Here is a 23833-nt window from a genome sequence, read left to right on the forward strand (position 1 = left end):
CCGGAGCCCGTACCAAAAATGACATGCCCCCTTCCTGTCACTCTTTTCTAAGACACGCCCAAGAAGCGCACAAATGACCCACCTACTGGTTGTAAACTCCCCACGAGCCGCGCCCACCACCTGACTCCTCCCACTAGGGCCGCGCTTTCAAAGAGCTTTCTGACTTTTTTTTTTTATTTAATTAGCCTATCCGTCATGTGACACGCCCACGTGCTGTCACTGGCCCAAGGGGGACGCCCACTCCTCAGGCTGGCGTCTCCGCTTTGTTTGTTTTCGCGTACAGTCTGGTGCTGGGGAAAATGGGCGGGGCATCGTGTAGCCAATCCTGAGCGTAGCCTGGCCTGAGGCTGCACACCTGTACCGCCTTACACACGCCCTGCCAGGTGAGCCCGTGACGTCAGAGAAACACCTAGAGGTGCTGTGTCTGTATACGGGGGACGTGTCACTCACTGGAATCTGTGTATGGGGTACATGGGACCCCCAGCTGTGCTGTCCCCTTCTTACATGGATTCCTGTCAGCTCTACAATATTGGGGTCTTTCCGCTGGTTTGTAGTATTGTATGTCCGGTCTCACCCCAGTCCTGTCATACTTCTTATGGCAGTGTTCACCTACCAGTGCACTTCCGGCTGCTGGAAAACTGCAACTCCCTGTGTGGGCATGCTGGGAGTTGTAGTTTTGCTACTGCTGGAGGCACCCTGTTTGGGAAACACGGGCTTATGGATGGATACATTTATGCATTTTTTTTCACAGTTTTATCAACAGAAAATCTGCAGCAAAATCCGCAAGTGTGAAAGTATCCTATAGGCCACATAGGCTAAGCGCTTCTGCCAGGAGAGATGAGCTGTATGTTTGGATAATGGGGCGAAAATCCCCTATTATTAACCCCTTAAGGACGCAGCCCTTCTGACCACCGTCGCTTTACGCATTAATAACTCTAAAACGCTTTTACCGAATATTCTGATTCTGAGATTGTTTTATCGTTACATATTCTACTTTATTTTGGTGGTAAATTTTTGTCGTTACTTGCATCCTTTCTTGGTGAAAAATCCCCAAACTTCATTAAAATTTAGCATTTTTCTAACTTTGAAGCTCTCTACTTGTAAGGAAAATGGATTTTCCAAAAAAAATTTATTTTTCTTCACAAATACAATATGTCCACTTTATGTTGGCATCATAAAATGGACATATTTAGACTTTGAAAAAATTAGAGGGCTTCAAAGTAGAGCAGAAATTTTCAAAAATTTCATGAAAATTGCAAAATCTGAAGGGACAGATGTTACAGAACTACAACTCCCAGCATGCCTGGGCAGTCTAGGCATGCTGATAGTTGTAGTTTGGCAACATCTAGAGGGCTGCCGTTTGGGCACCACTGTAACAGTGGTCTCCAAACTGAGACCCTCCAGTTGTTGCAAAACTACAACTCCCAGCATACCCAGCTAGGAGTTGCAGTTTGCCACCCACGGCAGTCCCCACTCATCTTCTGGTCAGGTACCGGCCTCCATCAACCCCAACCCCCCCCGACACCCAGGGGTGGGCAGAACGGGGGGTTGCCATGGCAATCCACTGTCCTGCGCTGCCATTGGTCAGAATCAGTTCTGACCAATGGCAGGGGATAGGAGGAGATCGCAGCACTGCGACCTCGCTCCTATCCCTCAGGATGATCAGGGCTGTCACTGGCAGCTCAGATCATCCCTATTTTCCGGGTGATCGGGTCACCAGAGACATGTCTTGAATGACATGTCTTGAATGACATGCGATCTTCTGCGATCGCCGACATGGGGGGGTCTCAGGACCCCCCTGGGCAATGTGCCGGGATACCTACTGAATGATTTCAGCAGGCATCCCGGTCCGGTCCCCAACCGGCTAGCGACAGGGACCGGAATTCCCACGGGTGTATGCATACTCCCCACGTCCTTAAGGACTCGGATGCAGGGCGTATGCATACGCCCGGCGTCCTCAAGAGGTTAAGAAGTCCCAGGCCTTGAAGTACAGAAAAACTTATCCCCTTTCCACAGGATAGGGGATAAGTTTTAGATCGCTGGGGGTTCGAATATGTCTCCAGCCTTACTTTTATCCATCCGGTCGGCTCATTTTTGACCCGTATCCAGTTTTGTGACCGTACCTAAAACCGTAGTATACTCAAAAATGAGTTGGCTCATTAAAGTGAATGGAGTTCAGCGCTGGTCCGGCTGGGGTATGGGAGAGCCCAGTTTGCCCCTCCCCCAGCCGGATTCGGCACCTGTAGTGTAAAAACAAGATGTGAATGCAGCCTAGGAGGGATAAAAGTAAGGCTGGAGACATATTCAAACCCCCAGCTATCTGAATGCAGCCTTATTGCTGATTTTATTAGATCAAAAAACACTTTAATATGCAGTCACTGACAGTCGGATAGGCGTGGCCAGGGGTTCGCTATGCCCCGTGGCCACAACGCCTATCCCCTGTACACCAGTGCTGGGACCACTGTGTGATTGACACACAGGTCCTAGTGCATGCGCCCCTTATCTTTCATATGTGAGCGCCGACTAACATTACAGAGCGAGCGCTCTGTCTGACACCTCCATGCGCCCGAGCAATACTGGAGACAGAGAGTGAGCACAGTCAATAACACAGCAGTCCCAGCGCTGGTGTACAGGGGATAGGCGTGGCTGCCGCGGGGTATAGCGAACCCCTGGCCACGCCTATCCGACTGTCAGTGACTGCATATAAAAATGTTTTTTGAGCCAATAAAAGCCGTAATAAGAGGGATAAAAGTAAGGCTGGAGACATATTTTACACACACTGTGGTTAGGTGATATGCCCCAAACCATTGTGCTTTAAAGTTCACTGTTATTCTTATGTTATCACCTCATCAGCAGTAAGAGCGAATGTCATTTGTCTCTTAACCCTAAAGACATTCTGAATTCTGAGGCATACTAATGCCGACTTCACACGGGCAAAAAATGTGCGGAATGTCTGCACGAAAAACAGGTACGGACATTCCACACATTTGACTGACTAGCGGGTGCTAGGAGCACTCAGTAATGTGCCGTCTCATAGATGGCAATGCATTTTCTTGCAAACTTGACTATTCTTTCTGCGGATGCCAGAATCTGAATTTCCGCACCAGAATCATCTGCAGCAAAAATTCTGGCGTCTGAGCAGTGCAGCAGAATCCCATTGAAATCAACGTCCATGTGAATTCCACATGGACATTCTGCCGTGTGAACATAGCCTAAAATTTATTGTAGATAAGTGCAAGATAATGCACCTTAGGCATAAAAACACAAGGGCAGAGTACAGAATATATATTTGACACAGTCCTGACCTCAGTATCTGAGGACAGGGATTTAGGGATCATTATTTCAGAAGACTTAAAGGTAGGAAGACAATGTAATAGAGCAGCGGGAAATGCTAGCAGAATTCTTGGGTGTAAAGGGAGAGGTATTAGCAGTAGAGAGGAAAGTGCTCATGTGTGTATAGGGAGAGGTATTAGCAGTAGAAAGAGGAAAGAGCGCATGGGTGTATAGGGAGAGGATTAGCGGTAGAGAGGGAAGTGCTCATGTGTGTATAGGGAGAGGTATTAGCAGTAGAGTGGGAAGAGCGCATGAGTGTATAGGGAGAAGTATAAGCAGTAGAGATGGAAGTGCTCATGGGCAGGGCCAGACTGGGGACAAAAAACAGCCCTGGAAATTATTGCATACCAGCCCCACAGCACTGTGTCATTGTGCCAGCCAACAGCCGGCATGCGGGCAGGCATATATATATATATATATATATATATATATATATATATATATATGTGTGTGTGTGTGTATGTATAGTTTTTTCAAGAAAACAGCACCTGAATGCATTGAAGAGTGCAGGCAAGTGTAGGAATCCTGGTCACAAATCCACAGCAAATTTTATAAAGAAAATCTTTCCTGAGGAAAAGTTGCCTAGTTGCCCACAGCAGCCAATCAGAACGCTGCTTTTATTTTGCAAAGGCCCTTTTAAAAATGAAAAAAGTGATCTGATTGGCTGCTGTGGGCAACTAGGCAACTTTTCCTTAGGACAGATTTTGATAAATCTCCCCCCAATGTCTGGGTGAGCCAGCAGAAACGTTGCCTGCAACTCTACACGTTGGAATAAAACCCACTTTTTATTTTTGCAAGAAACACAGATGTGCTGCAGTGATTCCTTCTCCCTCTCTATATATACACACATCTATATTAATTTGCTTATTAATATATATATAAATATAATGTCACCCATAGAATACAGCCAGTGGTATTGCTAGGGTTGGTGTCACCCGGTGCGGTAGAAAATAGTGTCACCACATACCTACACCCCCCCCCCCCTCCCAAAGTAATTTTTGGGCCACTTGCGACAGACGCCACTGGTGTAGCACATTGTGAAAAAATCCAGTATAATAATCAAATATACCAATTGCCATAGAATGGGAAAGCGCTAAAGAAGTCTTCACCATTTAAAACTACAGCTCCCAGAATGACTTAACCTCTTAAGGACCCAGGGCGTATGGATACGCCCTCACACCCTGGGCCTTAAGGACCCAGGGCGTATCCATACGCCCTGGCGTTTTCCGGTCTCTGCCGCGCGCCGGGCAGAGATCGGAACTGGATGCCTGCTGAAATCCTTCAGCAGGCATCCAGGGCAAACGCCGAGGGGGCCATGTAGGCCCCCCATGTCGGCGATCGCCGCAAATCGCAAGGGAAATCGCCCTTGCGATCTGCGGCGATACCGGGCTGATCGGGTCTCTGCGACCCAACCGCCCGGTAATTTTGCATGATCCCGGCTGTCACAGACAGCCAGGACCATGCTAATGTATAGGAGCGAGGTGGCAAGCCTGCCACCTCCTCCGATCCCCTGCGATCTGTCGGTTAGTTAACCGACCAATCGCAGGAGGGGGGACGTTTACTTCCTCCCGCCCTGCCCGGCCCCTGAAAGTCCGGAGAGGACGGGAGGAAGACCAGAGGACGCGGCGGGGGACGGGGGAGTGCTGGGGACCGGCCCCGGTACTTACCTCGTCCCTGAAGACCCGGATCCTGGCGGCGGAGACGGCGGCGGCGGCGACAGGTGAGTAGATCTTCAGCCGCGGTCGGGCCCTTTACAGCAATGCACGTCGCCGTAAAGCGACATGCATTGCTGTAATGTGACCCTGTAAACTACAACCCCCAGCATGCCCAGACAGCCCTTGGTGTCTGGGCATGCTAGGAGTTGCAGTTTTGCAACATCTGGAGGTCCACAGTTTGGAGACCACTGTGCCCTTCCAGATGTTGCAAAACTACACATCCTCAGCATGCCCTTACTGTCCAGGCATGCTGGGAGTTGTAGTTCTGTAACATATGGCCCTTCAGATGTTGCAGAACTACAACTCCCAGCATGCCTGGACAGTTTTGGCATACTGGGAGTTGTAGTTTTGCAACATCTGGAAGGGCACAGATTGGGAACCACTGTATTAGTGGTCTGCAAACTGTAGTCCTCCAGATGTTGCAAAACTACAACTCCAAGCATGCTGGGAGTTGTAGTTCGGCAACATCTGGCTCTAAAGATGTTGCCGAACTACTACTCCCAGCATGCTTGAGAATGCTGAGAGTTGTGGTTTTGCAACAACTGGAGGCACACTGGTTGGGAAACATTGTCTGTTTCCTAACTCAGTGTTTCCCAACCCGTGTGCCTCCAGCTGTTGCAAAACTATAACTACCAGCATGCACTGATAGACTGTGCATGCTGGGAGTTGTAGTTGTAGTTGGAGGTCCCCCCCTGTGAATGTACAGGATACATTCACATGGGCAGGGGGCTTACAGTGAGTATCAGGCTGCAAGTTTGCGATGCAGCAAATTTTGCGCGGCAGCTCAAACTCGCTGTAAACCCCCGCCCATGTGACTGTACCCTAAAAACACTACACTAACACAAAATAAAATAAAAAGTAAAAAACACTACATATACACATACCCCTACACAGCCCCCCTCCCCTCCCCAATAAAAATGAAAAACGTCTGGTACGCCACTGTTTCCAAAATGGAGCCTCCAGCTGTTGCAAAACAACAACTCCCAGTATTGCTGGACAGCCGTTGACTGTCCAAGCATGCTGGGAGTTTTGCAACAGCTGGAGGCACCCTGTTTGAGAATCACTGGCGTAGAATACCCCTATGTCCACCCCTATGCAAATCCCTAATTTAGGCCTCAAATGCACATGGCGCTCTCACTTTGGAGCCCTGTCGTATTTCAAGGCAACAGTTTAGAGCCACATATGGGGTATCGCCGTACTCGGGAGAAATTGCCTAACAAATTTTGAGGGGCTTTTTCTCCTTTCACCCCTTATGAAAATGTGAAGTTGGGGTCTACACCAGCATGTTAGTGTAAAAAAATAAATTTTTTACACTAACATGCTGGTGTTGCCCTATACTTTTCAATTTGACATGAGGTAAAAGGGAAAAAAGCCCCCCAAAATTTGTAATGCAATTTCTCCCGATTACGGAGATACCCCATATGTGGGCGCAAAGTGCTCTGGGGGCGCACAACAAGGCCCAGAAGGGAGAGTGCACCATGTACATTTGAGGTGATTTGCACAGGGGTGGCTGATTGTTACAGCGGTTTTGACAAACGCAAAAAAAACAAAACCCCACATGTGACCCCATTTTGGAAACTAGACCCCTCACGGAATGTAATGAGGGGTGCAGTGAGAATTTACACCCCACTGGTGTCTGACAGATCTTTGGAACAGTGGGCTGTGCAAATTAAAAATGTTGTACAGACCACTGTTCCAAAGATCTGACAGACACCAGTGGGGGTAAATGCTCACTGTACCCCTTGTTACGTTCCACAAGGGGTGTAGTTTCAAAAATAGTATGCCATGTGGGGGTTATTTTGCTGTCCTGGCACCATTGGGGCTTCCTAAATGCGACATCCCCCCCCCCCCCCCCCCCCCCCCCCGGGAGCAAAATTTGCTCTCAAAAAGCCAAATATGACTCCTTCTCTTCTGAGCATTGTAGTTCGCTCGTAGTGCACTTCAGGTCAACTTATGGGGTACCTCCATGCTCAGAAGAGATGGGGTTTCAAATTTTGGGGGGGTATTTTTTGCTATTAACCCTTGCAAAAATGTGAAATTTGGGGGGAAACACCCATTTTAATGAAATTATTATTATTTTTTTTTACGTATGCAAAAGTCGTGAAACACCTGTGGGGTATTAAGGCTCACTTAATTCCTTGTTACGTTCCTCAAGGGGTCTTGTTTCCAAAACGGTATGGCATGTGTTTTTTTTTGCTGTTCTGGCACCATAGGGGCTTCCTAAATGCAACATGCCCCCCAAAAACCATTTCAGAAAAACGTACTCTCCAAAATCCCCTTGTCACTCCTTCGGTTCTGAGCCCTCTACTGCGCCCGCCGAACACTTTAGATAGACATATGAGGTATGTGCTTACTCGTGAGAAATTGGGCTACAAATATAAGTATACATTTTCTCCTTTTACCCCTCGTAAAAATAAAAAAATTGGGTCTACAAGAACATGCGAGTGTAAAAAATGAAGATTGTGAATTTTCTCCTTCACTTTCCAGCTATTCCTGTGAAACCCCTAAAGGGTTAAAAGGCTGACCGAATATCATTTTGTATACTTTGGGGGGTTCAGTTTTTATAATGGGGTCATTTGTGGGGTATTTCTAAGATGAAGACCCTTCAAATCCACTTCAAACCTGAACTGGTCCCTGAAAAATAGTGAGTTTGGAAATTTTGTGAAAAATTGGAAAATTGCTGCTGAACTTTGAAGCCCTCTGGTGGCTTCCAAAAGTAAAACTTGTCAATTTTCTAATGCAAACATAAAGTAGACATATTGTATATGTGAAAAAAAAAATGAAAATATTTTGAATATCCATTTTCCTTACAAACAGAGAGCTTCAAAGTTAGAAAATGCAAAATTTTCAAATTTTTCATAAAATTTTCACATTTTTCACCAAGAAAGGATGCAAGTTACAATTTTTTTTTACCACTATGTTAAAGTAGAATATGTCACGAAAAAACTATCTCGGAATCAGAATGATAACTAAAAGCATTCCAGAGTTATTAATGTTTAAAGTGACAGTGGTCAGATGTTCAAAAAATGGCCGGGTCCTAAGGTGTAAAATGGCTGGGTCCTTAAGAGGTTAAAGGGGTACTCCGGTGGAAAACATTTTCTTTCAAATAAACTGGTACCAGAAAGTTAAACAGATTTGTAAATTACTTCTATTTAAAAATCTTAATCTTCCAGTACTTATCAGCTGCTATGTGCTCCTCAGGAAATTATTTTCTTTTTGAATTTCCCTACTATCTGACCACAGTGCTCTCTGCTGACACCTCTGTCCATGTCAGAAACTATCCAGAGCAGGAGAGGTTTGCTATGGGGATTTGCTCCTACTCTGGACAGTTCCTAAAATGGAAAGAGGTGTCAGCAGAGAGAACTGGGGTCAGACAGAAAGGAAATTCAAAAAGAAAAGAACTTCCTGTGGAACATACAGCAGCTGATAAGTACTGAAAGTATTTTCAAATAGAAGTAATTTACAAATCTGTTTAACTTTCTGGCACCAGTTAAAACATTTTTTTTTTCCAGCAGAGTACCCCTTTAACCTGTTGGGGACGAAGGGCGTATGCATACGCCCTTGCGTCCTGCTACTTAAGGACGAAGGGCATATCCATACGCCCATGGGAATTTCTGTCCCCGCCGCACGCCGGGCGGGGACCGGACCGGGGTGACTGCTGATATCGATCGGCAGGAACCCCACGCAAATGCCCAGGGAGTCATCAGACCCCCCATGTCGGCGATCGGCGCAAATCGCTAGTGAATTCACACTTGCGATTTGCGCCTATTCTGGGTCATATTGGTCTATGGTGACCCGGAATATAAGGGGGATTGCGGTTGTCCATGATACCTATGATCCCCCTGAAGGGATAGGAGTGAGGTGGCAGGGGTGCCACCCTCCTATCCCTGCTATTCGTCGTCAAAAGCGACGACCAATAGCAGATCGGGGGCGGGGGAGTTAACTTTTGTTTTCCCCGTTCGGCCCACCCACAATAGGTGGGGCAGAACGGGGAAACCGAAGGGGACCGGGCGCCGAAGTCCACTTACCCATCGGTGGAGGCTGCGGGACGCGATCGGCTGCGGTGATCGGCGCATGCAGAATGTCGTGCGGCTTGCTCCCTGGATCCTACGGAAGCCGGTGAGTTGCCTAGCAACATCTGGAGGGCTACAGTTTGAGACCACTATACAGTGGTCTCAAACTGTAGCCCTCCAGATGTTGCAAAACTACAACTCCCAGCATGCTCAGACAGCTGTTTGGGTATGCTGGGATTTGTAGTTTTGCAACAGCTGGAGGGCTGCAGTTTGAGACCACTATACAGTGGTCTCTAAACTGTATCCCTCCAGATCTTGCAAAACTACAACTCCCAGCATGCCCACACAGCTATTTGCTGTCTGGGCATGCTGGAATTTGTAGTTTTGCAACATCTGGAGGTTCACAGTTTGGAGATCACTGTGCAGTGGTTTCTAACTATAGCCCTCCAGATGTTGCAAAACTGCAAATCCCAGCATGAGCACACAGCTGTCTCGCCATGCTGGGAGTTGTAGTTGTGTACCTCCAGCTGTTGCATGCATAACTACATCTCCCAGCATCAGTACATGCTGGGAGTTGTAGTTTTGCAACAGCTATAGGCAAAATGGTTGGAAAATATTGAGTTAGGTAACAGAACCCAACTGAAGGTTTTCCAACCGGTGTGCCTCCAGCTGTTGCAAAACTGCAACTCCCAGCATGCACGGTCTGTCAGTACTTGCTGGGAGTTGTAGTTTTGAAACAGCTGGAGGTTCCCCCCCCCCCCATGTGAACGTACAGGGTACATTCACACGGGCAGGTTTACAGTAAGTTTCCTGCTTCAAGTATGAGCTGCAGCGAATTTTTCGCCACGGCGCAAATTTCTAGCGGTAAGTTCACTGTAAACCTCTGCCAGTGCGAACGTACCCTAAAAACACTACACTAACACATAATAAAGGGTAAAACACTACATATACACCCCCTTACACTGTTCCCCCCCCCCCCCAATAAAAATAAAAAATGTATTGTAGGGCAGTGTTTCCAAAACGGAGCCTCCAGCTGTTGCAAAACAAAAACTCCCAGCATTTCCGGACAGCCACTGACTGTCCAGGCATGCTGGGAATTTAGCAACAGCTGGAGGCACCCTGTTTGGGAATCACTGGCGTAGAATACCCCTATGTCCACCCCTATGCAATCCCTAATTTAGTCCTCAAATGCGCATGGAGCTCTCTCCCTTCGGAGCCCTGTCGTATTTCAAGGAAACAGTTTAGGGCCACATATGGGGTATTTCCGTACTCAGGAGAAATTGCACTACAAATTTTGGGGGGCTTTTTCTCCTTTTACCCCTTATGAAAACGAAAAGTTGGGGGCTACATTTTTTCATTTGCCCAGCCCCCTATTCCAAAGATCTGTCAAACGCCAATGTGGTGTAAATACTCACTGCACCCCTTATTAACTTCTGTGAGGCGTGTAGTTTTTCAAAATGGGGTCACATTGGGGGGGGGCACTGTTTTGGCATCACGGGGGGCTTTGTAAACGCACATGGCTCCAGACTTCTATTCCAACCAAATTTTGTCTCCAAAAGCTCAATGGCACTCCTCCTCTTCTGAGCATTGTAGTTCACCAGCATAGCACTTGACGTCCACACATTTTCTCCTATTACCCCTTGTAAAAATGTAAAATTTGGGGAAAAAACTGCATTTTAGTGCAAAAAATTTTTTTTTTCATTTACACATCCGACTTTAACAAAAAGTCTTCAAACACCTGTGAGGTGTTAAGGCTCACTGTACCCCTTGTTGCGTTCCTTGAGGGGTGTAGTTTCCAAAAGGGTATGCCATGTGTTTTTTTTTTGCTGATCTGGCAGCATAGGGGCTTCCTAAATGTGACATGCCCTCCAAAAACCTTTTCAGCAAAATTTGCTTTTCAAAAACCAAATGTGACTCCTCCTCTTCTGAACATTGTAGTGAGCCAGGAGAGCTCTTGATGTCCACACATGGCGTATTTTCATGCTCAGAAGAGATGGGGGTTACACATTTTGTGGGGCATTTTGTCCTATTATCCCTTGTAAAAAAAATTAATTTTAGGGAAAACCAGCATTTTAGTGATAAAAAATCATTTACACATCCAACTTTAACGAAAAGTCGTCAAACACCTGTGGGGTGTTAAGGCTCACTGTACCCCTTGTTACGTGCCTTGAAGGGTGTAGTTTCCAAAAATAGTATGCCATGTGTTTTTTTTTTTTTTTTGCTGTTCGGGCACCATAGGGGCTTCCTAAATGTGACATTTCAAAAAAACATTTCAGAAAAACTCACCAAAATCCCATTGTTGCTCCTTCCCTTCTGAGCCCTCTACTGTGCCCGCCAAACACTTGACATACACATATGAGGTATTTCCTTACTGGAGAGAAATTGGGTTACACATTTTAGGAAGATTTCTCTCCTTTTACCCCTTGTAAAAATTCAATATCTGGGTCTACAAGAACATGCCAGTGTAAAAAATGAAGATTTAGAATTTTCTCCTACAATTTGCTGCTATTCCTGTGAAACACCTAAAGGGTTAACAAACCTTTTGAATGTCATTTTGAATACTTTGAGGGGTGCAGTTTTTATAATGGGGTAATTTATGGGGTATTTATAATATGAAAGCCCTTCAAATCCACTTCAAAACTGAACTGGTCCCTGAAAAATTTTGATTTTGAAAATTTTGTGAAAAATTGGAAAATTGCTGCTATACTTTGAAGCCCTCTGATGTCTTCCAAAAGTAAAAACATGTCAACTTTATGGTGCAAACAAAAAGTAGACATATTGTATATGTGAATCAATATATCATTTATTTGGAATATTCATTTTCCTTATTAGCAGAAAGCTTCAAATTATAAAAAAAAAAAAAATGCAACATTTTCAATTTTTTCATCAAATTTTGGAATTTTTCACCAAGAAATGATGCAAGTATCGACAAAATTTTACCACTAACATAAAGTAGAATATGTCACGAAAAAACATTCTCGGAATCAGAATAAAAGGTAAAAGCATCCCAGAGTTATTAATGCTTAAAGTGACAGTGGTCAGATGTTCAAAAAATGGCCGGGTCCTACAGTGAAAATTGGCTGGGTCCTTAAGGGGTTAAAGTCTGCGTTTGCCTCTGCTCCCATGCTTAAAAGACCTGATCCGGAGAGAGGCCCTTTGCTTTGGAGGTTGATGCTTCATCTATTGTAGTGGGTGCCGTTCTTACTCAGAAAATGCCTAGTGCAAGACTGTAACTTGTGGGTTCTTCTCCAAGACCTTTTCTCCTGCTGAGAGGAATTACTCCATTGGAGATCGTGAACTCCTTGCTATCAAGCTAGCTTTGGAGGAATGGGGACATTTATTGGAAGGTTCTTCTCATCCGGTCAGCGTCTATTCTGACCATAAGAATCTTCATACCTTTAGTCTGGTCAGCGTTTGAACCCCCGCCAGGCAAGGTGATCACTTTTCTTTTCTAGGTTCAACTTCTTCCTCCACTTCCATCCAGCAGATAAGAACATCAGGGCAGATGCTCTCACCAGGTCCTTGGACGTCATTGGTTTGGACTCTACGCCTAGGCATATTATTCCTCCTGACCATTTGATTCCTGATGCTCCTGCTGAAATTCAGCAAGTTCCCCCGGGAAAATCCTTTGTGTCTGCCAGATTGAGACGCAAGGTACTAAAATGGGGTCATCCTTCCTTGACAGCAGGTCATCCTTATATACGCAAGACTCTGCTTCTAATCTCCCGGCACTACTGGTGACCCCATCTTGAACGTGATGTTTCTGATTTTGTTCATTCCTGTGAAACTTGTGCCCGTGACAGAACTCCTCGAAAGAGACCTGCAGGACTCTTACAGCCTTTACCCATTCCAGAGACTCCCTGGTCCCATATCGCCATGGATTTCATCACCGATTTGCCACCTTCCCATAATAACACTGTCATTTGGGTTGTTGTAGATCGGTTTTCCAAGATGGCTTATTTTATTCCTCTACCAGGTCTTCCTTCTGCCCGCCAGCTGGCGAAGTACTTCTTGTTGCTTGTCTTTCGTTTACATGGTCCTCCTCAGCATATCGGATCGTGATGTGCAGTTTGTCTCTAAGTTCTGTAGCACCCTTTTTAACCATCTGGACATCAATCTGGACTTCTCCTCAGCCTACCACCCTCAGTCCAACGGTCAGGTGGAGAGGGTTAATCAAATCCTAGAGACTTATCTTCGGCATTTTGTTTCAGCTCTGGGTCAACCTTCTCTCCTGGGCTGAATTCTCATGTAATCATAAGGATTCCGAGTCCACGAGGTTGTCTCCATTTTTTGTTGTCTACGGACTCCATCTCTGTTCTTCTCTTCCTCTCCCAGTCTCCTCCGGTGTGCATGCGGTTGATGAGCTGGTCCGTGACTTCTCCACCATCTGGCAACAGACCCGACAGTCGTTATCCCAGGCTTCTTCATGCATGAAGGTTCAATCTGATAAGAGTAGAAGTCCTCTTCTGTCCTTCCCTCCTGGTGACATGGTGTGGCTTTCATACAAGTACATCCGCTTCAAGAAACCCTGTTACAAGCTTGGTCCTCGCTACCTTGGTCCCTTCCAGATTCTAGGAAAAAATGTTTCCTGCCTCCTACAAACTCCATCTACCTGCTACGTTATGTATTCCTTCCACAGATTTCTCCTCAAGCTTCTTGAATCTTGTCCCCACACCTGTCTCCGGCTCTTCTGACGCCTACAAAGTTAATGAGATTCTTGCTACTAAAACCGTGAGAGGTAAACAATTTTTTCTGGTCTACTGGGAGGGTTACGGTCCTGAGGAGAATATCCTGGACCGTGATCTTCTCAGGAGTTTTCTGAATTGTAAAAGTAGGGGAAGACCAAAGGGGGAGGGTACCATTACATTATGCACTCTGTCCCCACATGCTGGCCTAGAGTGCATGGTTACCTGCTGCTGCCGGCGGGCCTGGGATACGAATCGCGGGACATGCCCGCATGTGAATCCCAGCCCGTCACTCACCTGGTGCTTCTGCTCTGCTACGGCGTGCATGTCCCCGTCCCCTAGGGCGCCCGCACACCAGAGCTTTAAGATTTAAAGGGCCAGTGCGACCATTAGTGAAGTAACACCTATGGCTCATAAAAAATTCCTCCACCTCCCACACTTCCCTGCTCGATCTTTGTTGCCTTAGAGCATTAGAGAAAGCATTCTTGTGTATTGCCTTGCCATGTTTCATACCCTTACTCTGTGACCTGACCATGCTCCTTTGCCGCCTGCCTACTGACTATTTGCTACGTTCCTGACTACGCTACTGTGCCGCCTGTCCTGACCTCCTGCTATTCAGACCACGAGTTGCCTTATTCCACCTGTGCCTCGAATCTCCTCAGCCGCCTGTGTGGTCAGGCCATGCCTGGGGTAGCGACCTGGGTGCTGCCTGCCTCAGCAAGTCCATCCCCTTTGCGGTGGGCTCTGGTGGAAACCAACGGCACCTTAGACTCCACTCCCTACCGACTCATCTACCACACAGGTCCAGCGGATCCACTTTCATCAGTGTTCCAGTCTACTGAAACGTGAATGTTACACCTCTCCTTCCCCCCATCTGTCGCTCTGGGTTTGATAGAACCTCTCTGGAGAAGGCTCTATAAATCGAGCGCAGAGCTCAAAGATCAATGCAGTTCTATTGAATTTCATTGATCTGAATGAGGAATCAAATGATTTCTCTTAAAAAGGGACAAATAAAGTGTAAAAAAAATTTAGTTTAACCCACATACATTCATTCCTCCCATGTTAAAAGTTTAAAGAAGAAGAAAATGGCGCACTTACCATAGAAGTTGCTTGAAAGCTGTTCACAGTTTATGAGATGTACATCACAGACTGATTGAAGGAACGGGACTGCAGGATGGCAGGATGGATTCAGGCATCCGTCTCTTCCCCTGCCTGAATCCTTCCTGCCTTCCCGGCGATCCCTTTCCTTCCTTCAGTCTGTGATACACATCTAATTAAGTATGAACACTTTTCAAGCAACTTCTATGGTGAGTGCGCATTTTCTTCTTTCCTCGTGATTGTTATATGGACTGTTCAACTATATGTGCTAACACCGCCATTATGCAAACGTAATAGGAACAAGGGACATTGGCTGTCAGCTGGGGACTTCCTTTTGTATAAGGAATAAGTTAAAGGGGTACTCCGCCCCTAGACATCTTATCCCCTATCCAAAGGATAGGACCCCTCACAATCTCTGCATCAGCACCCCAGTTATCCGGTGCACGGAGAGAACTTTGCTCCGTGCCGGATAACTAGCAATGCAGCGCCAGAGGCTCGTGATGTCACAGCCACGCCCCCTCACATAGACTTGCATTGAGAGGGCGTGGTGTGATGTCACGAGCCTCAGGCGCCTCAGCCGGCATTCTAAGTGAAAGCCGGGTGCTGCAGGGAGATCGCGGTGGGTCCCAGTGGCAGGACCCCTGCGATCAGATATGTTTTTTTTTATTTGAATAGGGGATAAGATGTCTAGGGATGGAGTACCCCTTTAAGCGGTGCAGTGCCAAGTCACTTTCTCCTTTTGGATTGTCTCATACATCACCGAATACGGAAAAATAAAAAAGTTATAGGGATCAGAAGAGGAAAATTTTAAGCATACTTATTTTCGTACAACAAGTTATAATTTGTGTACAATGAATTTAAATCTATGCAAATTGTATGGCCCTACAGAATAAAGATAAAAAGTGTTGTTTTTACTGAAAAGTGCACTGCGTAGAAACGTAATCCCCTTAACCCATTAAGGACTGAGGGGTTTTCGGTTTTTGCACTTTCGTTTTTTCCTCCTCACCGTTTAAAAATCATAATCCTTTCAATTTTGCACCTAAAAGTCCATATGATGGCTTATTTTTTGCGCCACCAATTCTACTTTGCAGTTACATCAGTCATTTTACCCAAAAAATCTACAGCAAAACGGAAAAAAAAATCATTGTGCGACGAAATTGAAGAAAAAACACAAATTTGTAACTTTTGGGGGCTTCCGTTTCTATGCAGTACCTTTTTTAGTAAAAATGACACCTCATCTTTATTCTGTAGGTCCATACGATTAAAATGATACCCTACTTATATCGGTTTGATTTTGTCGTACTTCTGGAAAAAATCATAACTACATGCACGGAAATTTATATGTTTAAAATTGTCATCTTCTTACCCCTATAACTTTTTTATTTTTCTGCATATGGGTCGGTATGAGGGCTCATTTTTTGTGCCGTGATCTGACGTTTTTAGTGCTACAATTTTTGTATTGATCGGACTTTTTGATCGCTTTTTATTCATTTTTTCATGATATGAAAAAAGCGACCAAAAATACGTTATTTTGCAATTTGGAATTTTTTTGCGCGTACGCCATTGACCGTGTGGTTTAATTAATGATACATTTTTATTGTTCGGACATTTACGCACGCGGCGATACCACATATGTTTATTTTTATTTACACAGTTTTTTTTTATGGGAAAAGGGGGGTGATTTGAACTTTTATTAGGGAAGGGGTTATATGACCTTTGTTAACTTTTTTTTTTTTTTCACCTTTTTTTTGCAGTGTTATAGCTCCCATAGGGACCTATAGCACTGCACACACTGATCTCCTATGCTGATCCCTGCAGAGCCATAGCTCTGCACGGATCAGCGAGATAGGGCCTCGATTGCTCAAGCCTGTAGTTCAGGCTTGGAGCAATCAAACCCCGATCGGACGCCGCGGACACAGGTAAGGAGACCTCCGCCTGCGTCCCAGCTGATCGGAACATCGCGATTTTATCGCGATGTCCCGATCAGCCTGACTGAGCTGCCGGGAAGCATTTACTTTCACTTTCAGACGAGGCTGTCAACTTTGATCGCCGCGTCTGAAGGGTTAACAGCGCGTGGCACAACGATTGATGCCACACGCTGTTAGCCCAGGGTCCCGGCTATGATTAGCAGCCGGGACCGACCCGGTGTGATGCGGAGTCACGGTGTGACCCCGTTTTTAACACCGGGAGCGGGCTTAGGATGTACAGGTACGTACTAAGTCCTTAAGGGGTTAAAGTTACAAAATATTATTTTGTGTACCAGGACAAGTGGATTGTAATGAGAGAAAAGTAGATTGTGCTCCTGTTTTAGTCCCTTGGGCAAGTAGTTTTTTTTTTTTTTTTTTTCCCACACCCCTGCAATCTGCCTCTGGCTCTGATTTACTGTTCAATTCCATGCAACAGCAAAGCATTGCACAGTGAATGCAATCAAACAATTGCCTATATTAGTCCCCTATGAGAACGTAAAGGAAATATGTTACAAGTTTCACCTGCAATAACCAGCTGTCGCTCTGTTGAGGAAATATCTTTATTTTTCAGAATATGCAAATGAGCAGCCTGGGGCATGGACGGGGCTACCATCCCGGCCTTGTGCACAGTGACTTCAGCGATCGGCCCAGCTAAATAATATTCACTTCATTCCCCACTCTGTCTTGGTGACTACTGCACAAAGCAAAACCACAACTCCCAGCATGCCCAGACAGCCGGGCATTCTGGAAGTTGTAGTTTTGCTTTGTGCAGTAGTCACTAAGACAGAGTGGAGAATGAGACCCCCCATGTCGGTGATCGCTGCAAATCGCCAGTCAATTCAGACCAGAGATCTGCGGCAATTCCGGGTCATACGGGTCTCCGCTGTCCCGGAAAATAAGGGGGATCGGTAGTGTCCAAGACACCCACGATCCCCCTGAAGGGATAGGAGTGAGGTTGCAGGGGTGCCACCCCTCCTATCCCTGCTATTGAAGCAGTTCAATAGCAGATCGGGGGCGGGGGGGGGGGGGGATTAAAGTTCGGTTCCCCTGTTCTGCCCACCCACAGTAGTCTGGGCAGAACGAGGAACTGTCCTGTGACCGGTGCCAGAGGTCACTTACCATCGGTGGCAGCGGGCGGCGATGACATACGGCTGGATCCTTGGTGCAGACTACGGAAGTCGGTGAGTTGCCTAGAAACATCTGGAGGCCTACAGTTTGAAGATCACTGTGCAGTGGTCTCTAAACTGTGGCCCTCTAGATCTTGTAAAAAACTACAACTACCAGCATGCCCACACAGCAGATTGCTGTCTGGGCATGCTGGGATTTGTAGTTTTGCAACATCTGGAGGGCCACAGTTTGGAGATCACTGTGTAGTGGTTTGTAAACCGTGGCCCTCTAAATCTTGAAAAACTACAACTCCCAGCATGCACGAACAGCAAATGGCTGTCTCGCCATGCTGGAAGATGTAATTGCGTACCTCCAGCTGTTGTATAACTACATCTCCCAGCATGCCCTTCGGCGATCAGTACATGCTGGGAGTTGTAGTTTTGCAGCAACTGGAGGTTTGCCCCCCCCCCCCCCCCCCATGTGAATGTACAGGGTACATTCACACGGGCGGGATTACAGTGAGTTTTCTGCTTCAAGTTTGAGCTGTGGCAGATTTTCCCCCGCAGCTCAAACTCCTAGAGGTAAACTCACCGTAAATGCCCGCCAGTGTGAATGTACCATAAAAACACTACACTACACAAAATAAAGCATAAAACACTACATATACACCCTATTTTGGAAACTACACCCCTCATGGAACATAACAAGGGGTATAGTGAGCTTTAACACCCCACAGGTGTTTGACAAATTTTCGTTAAAGTTGGATGGGAAATGAAAACTTTTTTTTTTTTTTTTTACTGAAATGCTGGTGTTACCCTAAATTTTTCATTTTCACAAGGGAAGATAGGAAAAAAATCTCCCCAAAATTTGTAACCCCATTTCTTCTGAGTAAGAACATACCCCATATGTGGATGTAAAGTGCTCTGCGGGTGAACTACAATGCTCAAAAGAGAAGCACCATTGGGATTTTGGAGAGAAAATTTGTCCGGAATTGAAGGCCATGTGTGTTTACAAAGCCCCCATAGTGCCAGAACAATGGACATACCCCCCCCCCCCCCCCCACACACACACACACATGTGACCCCATTTTGGAAACTGCACGCCTCACTGAATGTAATAAGAGGTACAGTGAGCATTTATGCCCAACAGGTGTCTGACAGATTTTTGGAACAGTGGTCAATGAAAATGAAAAATGTAATTTTTCATTTGCACAGCCCACTGTTCCAAAGATCTGTCAAATGCCAGTGGGGTGTGAATGCTCACTGCACCCCTTATTATATTTTGTGATTGGTGCAGTTTCCAAAATTCGGTCAAATGTGGGGGGGCACTGTTCTGGCACCACGGCGGGCTTTGTAAATGCTCATGGCCCCTGACTTCCATTCCAAACAAATTCTCTCTCCAAAAGCCCAATGGCACTCCTTCTCTTCTGAGCATTGTAGTGCAGTAGCAGAGCACTTAATGTCAACACATAGGGGAATTTCCATACATGAAATGAGGTTTCAAATTTTGGGGGGCATTTTCTCCTATTGTAAAAATGGAGCATTTTCTCCTATTGTAAAAATGCTACATTTGGGGAAAAAACTGCATTTTAATGAAAAAAAAGTCGTCAAACACCTGTGTGGTGTTAAGGCTCACTGTACCCCTTGTTACGTTTCTCGAGGGATGTAGTTTTTCAGTTCTGGCTCCATAGAGGCTTCCTAAATGAGACATGCCCCCCAAAAACCATTTAAGCAAAATTTGCTTTCCAAAAGCCAAATTGGCACCTTCTCTTCTTAGCCTTGTAGTGCACCAGCAGCAGTATTTCCATACTAAGAAGAAATGGGGTTACAAATTTTGGGGGGCATTTTTTACATTTACACATCCGAATTAAACGAAAAGTTGTCCAACACCTGTGGGGTGTTAAGGCTCACTGTGCCCCTTTTTACGGTCCTTGAGAGGTGTACTTTCCAAAATAGTATGCCATATGGTTTTCTTTTTTGCTGTTCCACCATAGGGGCTTCCTAAATGTGACATGCCCCTCAAAAAACATTTCAGCAAAATTCACTCTCCAAAATCCCATTGTCACTCCTTCCCTTCTGAGCCCGCTGGTGCACCCACATATGAGGTATTTCCTTACTCAAGAGAAATTGGGTTACAAATTTTGAATTTTCTCCTACACTTTGCTGCTATTCCTGTGAAACACCTAAAGTTTGAACAAATTTTGTGAATGTCATTTTGAATATTTTGAGGGGTGCAGTTTTTATAATGGGGTAGTTTATGGGGTATTTCTAATATGAAGGCCCATCATATCCACTTCAAAACTGAACTGGTCCCTGAAAAATTCAGATTTTGAAACTTTCGTCAAAAATTGGAAAATTGCTGCTGAACTTTGAAGCTCTCTGATGTCTTCCAAAAGTAAAAACATGTAAACTTTATGATGCCAACATAAAGTAGACATATTGTATATGTGAATCAGTATATAATTTATTTGGAATATCCATTTTGCTTACAAGCAGAGAGTTTCAAAGTTAGAAAAATGCAACATTTTCAAAATTTTCATGAAATTTTAGGATTTTTCACCAAGAAAGGATGTAAGTAACAACGAAAATTTACCACTATGTTAAAGTAGAATATGTCACAAAAAACTATCTCGGAATTAGAATAAACGGTAAAAGCATTCCAAAGTTTTTAATGCATAAAGTGACAGTGGTCAGAATTTCAAAAAAGGGCTCAGTCCTTAACCCCTTAAGGACCCATGACGTACGCGTACGTAATGAGTCCCGGTCCTGCGATATAACGCGGGGTCACACGGCGACCCCCCATCATATCGCGGCGGTCCCAGCGTCATAGTGAAGCCGGGACCCGCCGCTAATAGCGCACGGCACCGATCGCGGTGCCGCACGCTATTAACCCTTTAGTCGTGCGCTCAAACTGAGCCGCGCGGCTAAAAACTAAAGTGAAAGTGCCCGGCTAGCTCAGGGAGCTATTCGGGATCGCCGCGGCATAATCGCGGCATCCCGAACAGCTGTAGCACAGAAGGAAGTCTTCTTACCTTCTCCTGCACTGTCCGATCGCCGAATGAATGCTTCAAGTCTGAGATCCAGGCTTGAGCAATCAATCGCCGAAAACACTGATTGATCCATTCCTATGGAGATGCATCAATCAGTGTTAAAGATCAGTTAATGCAATGTTATAGCCCGCTATAGGAGCTATAATATTGCATAAGAAAAGTGTAAAAAAAAAAATCATTAACCCTTTGAATTATCCCTTCCCCTAATAAAAGTTTGAATCACGCGGCATTTCCAAGAATTAAAAAAATAAACTGTGTAAATAAAAATAAACATATGTGGTATTAACGCATGAGGAAATGTACGAATTATAAAAATTTACCGCTTTTTAAACCGCATGTTCAATGGCGTACATGCAAAAAAATTCAAAAGTCCAAAATAGCGCATTTTTGATCACTTTTTATACCACAAAAAAGTGAATAAAAAGATAAAAAAGTCTGATCAGATCAAAAATGGTACCGCTAAAAACTTCAGATCATGAGCCCTCATAGCGCCCGGAACACAGAAAAATAAAAAAGTTATAGGGGTCAGAAGATGACCATTTTAACCCCTTAAGGACACAGGGCGTATCCATACGCCCCCGTTTCCAAGTCCTTAAGGACACAGGGCGTATATATACGCCCTGCGCATTTCTGGCCCCAGCCGCTAGCTGGAGCGGAGCCGGTGCCGGATGCCTGCTGAAATCGTTCAGCAGGCATCCCGGCATATCGCCCAGGGGGGTCATTATGTCCCCCCATGTCGGCGATTGCCGCAGATCATTGGACAATTCAGTCCAGCGATCTGCGGCGGATTCCGGGTCAATCGGGTCTCCAGTGAGGTGAGGTGGGTCTCCAGCAGGGTCTCCAGCAGGGGTGAGGTGGCACTGGTGCCACCTCACGATCGCCCTGATTCGTCGGCCGGTTTCCTGGCCGACCAATCAGGGCGCCTGCTGCGGGTGTCACTCCCGCAACCCGCTCCGCCCCTCTTCCGGAGGACGTGAGCGGGTGCGGGCAGAAGACCCTGGGTGCTGGGGACCCCGATCCCCGGCGTCCCTGTTGGGATCGGGGCCCCAGGAGCGACGGCGGCGACGGGACTGACATGTGCGGTGGCATCGTGGAGCAGCAGAAGGAGGTGAGTGACAGCCTCCTGCTGTTGCTTAGCAACAGCTCCCAGCATGCAAAAAGGGCATGCTTGGAGCTGTAGTTATGCAACAGCAGGAGGCAGACCACCACAACTCCCAGCATGCCCTTATGGGCATGCTGGGACTTGTAGTTTTGCAACAGCTGGAGGCACATTTTTCTATGGAAAAGGGTACCTTTAGCTGTTGTATAACTACAACTCCCAGCTTGCACAATCAGCTAAAGTGCATGCTGGGAGTTGTAGTGGTGCATCTGGTACAACTCCCAGCATGCCCGTTGGCTGTCGGTGACTGCTGAGAGTTGTAGTTTTGCAACAGCTGAAGGCACACTGAGTTAAGTAGCAAACCAGTGTGTCTCCAGCTGTTGCATAATTACAATCCCCAGCATCCCCAGCCAAAGTAGTATGCCTCTGGCTGTTGCATAACTACAAGAACCAGCATGCCCTTCCGCTGTCCGTACATGCTGGGGGTTATAGCTTTTGCAACAGCTGAAGGCACACTGGCTGCAAAACACTGAGTTTGTTACCAAACTCGGTGTTTCACAACCTCACAACCAGTGTGCCTCCAGCTGTGGCAAAACTACAACTCCCAGCATGCACTGATAGACTGTACATGCTGGGAGTTGTAGTTTTGCAACAGCTGGATGTTTCTCCCCCCCCCCCCCCCCCCCCCAATGTGAACGTACAGGGTACACTCACATGGGCGGAGGATTACAGTAAGTATCTGGCTGCAAGTTTGAGCTGCGGCAAATTTTCTGCCGCATCTCAGACTGCCAGCAAGAAACTACTGTGAACCCCTGCCCGTGTGACTGTACCCTAAAAACACTACACTAACACAAAATAAAATAAAAAGTAAAAAACACTACATATGCACATACCCCTACACAGCCCCCCTCCCCAATAAAAATGAAAAACGTCTGGTACGTCACTGTTTCCAAAACGGAGCCTCCAGCGGTTGCAAAACTACAACTCCTAGCATGCACTGATAGACCGTACATGCTGGGAGTTGTAGTTTTGGAACAGCTGGATGTCCCCCCCCCCCCCCCCAATGTGAACGTACAGGGTACACTCACATGGGCGAAGGTTTACAGTAAGTATCTGGCTGCAAGTTTGAGCTGCGGCAAATTTTCTGCCACAGCTCAGACTGCCAGCGAGAAACTACTGTGAACCCCCGCCCATGTGACTGTACCCTAAAAACACTACACTAACACAAAATAAAATAAAAAGTAAAAAACACTACATATACACATACCCCTACACAGCCCCCCTCCCCAATAAAAATGAAAAACGTCTGGTACGCCACTGTTTCCAGAACGGAGCCTCCAGCTGTTGCAAAACAATTACTCCCAGTATTGCCAGATAGCCACTGACTGTCTAGGCATGCTGTGAGTTTTACAACAGCTGGAGGCACCCTGTTTGGGAATCACTGGCGTAGAATACCCCTACTTCCACCCCTATGCAAGTCCCTAATTTAGGCCTCAAATCCGCATGGCGCTCTCACTTTGGAGCCCTGTCGTATTTCAAGGCAACAGTTTAGGGCCACATATGGGGTATCGCCGTACTCGGGAGAAATTGTGTTACAAATTTTGGGGGGTATTTTCTGCTATTACCCTTTTTAAAAATGTAAAAATTTTGGGAAACCAAGCATTTTAGGTAAAAAAAAAATTTTTTTTCACATATGCAAAAGTCGTGAAACACCTGTAGGGTATTAAGGTTCACATTACCCCTGTTACGTTCCCCGAGGGGTCTAGT

The sequence above is a fragment of the Hyla sarda genome, chromosome 2 (assembly GCF_029499605.1).
Source record: "Hyla sarda isolate aHylSar1 chromosome 2, aHylSar1.hap1, whole genome shotgun sequence".
Classification (NCBI taxonomy): Eukaryota; Metazoa; Chordata; class Amphibia; order Anura; family Hylidae; genus Hyla; species Hyla sarda.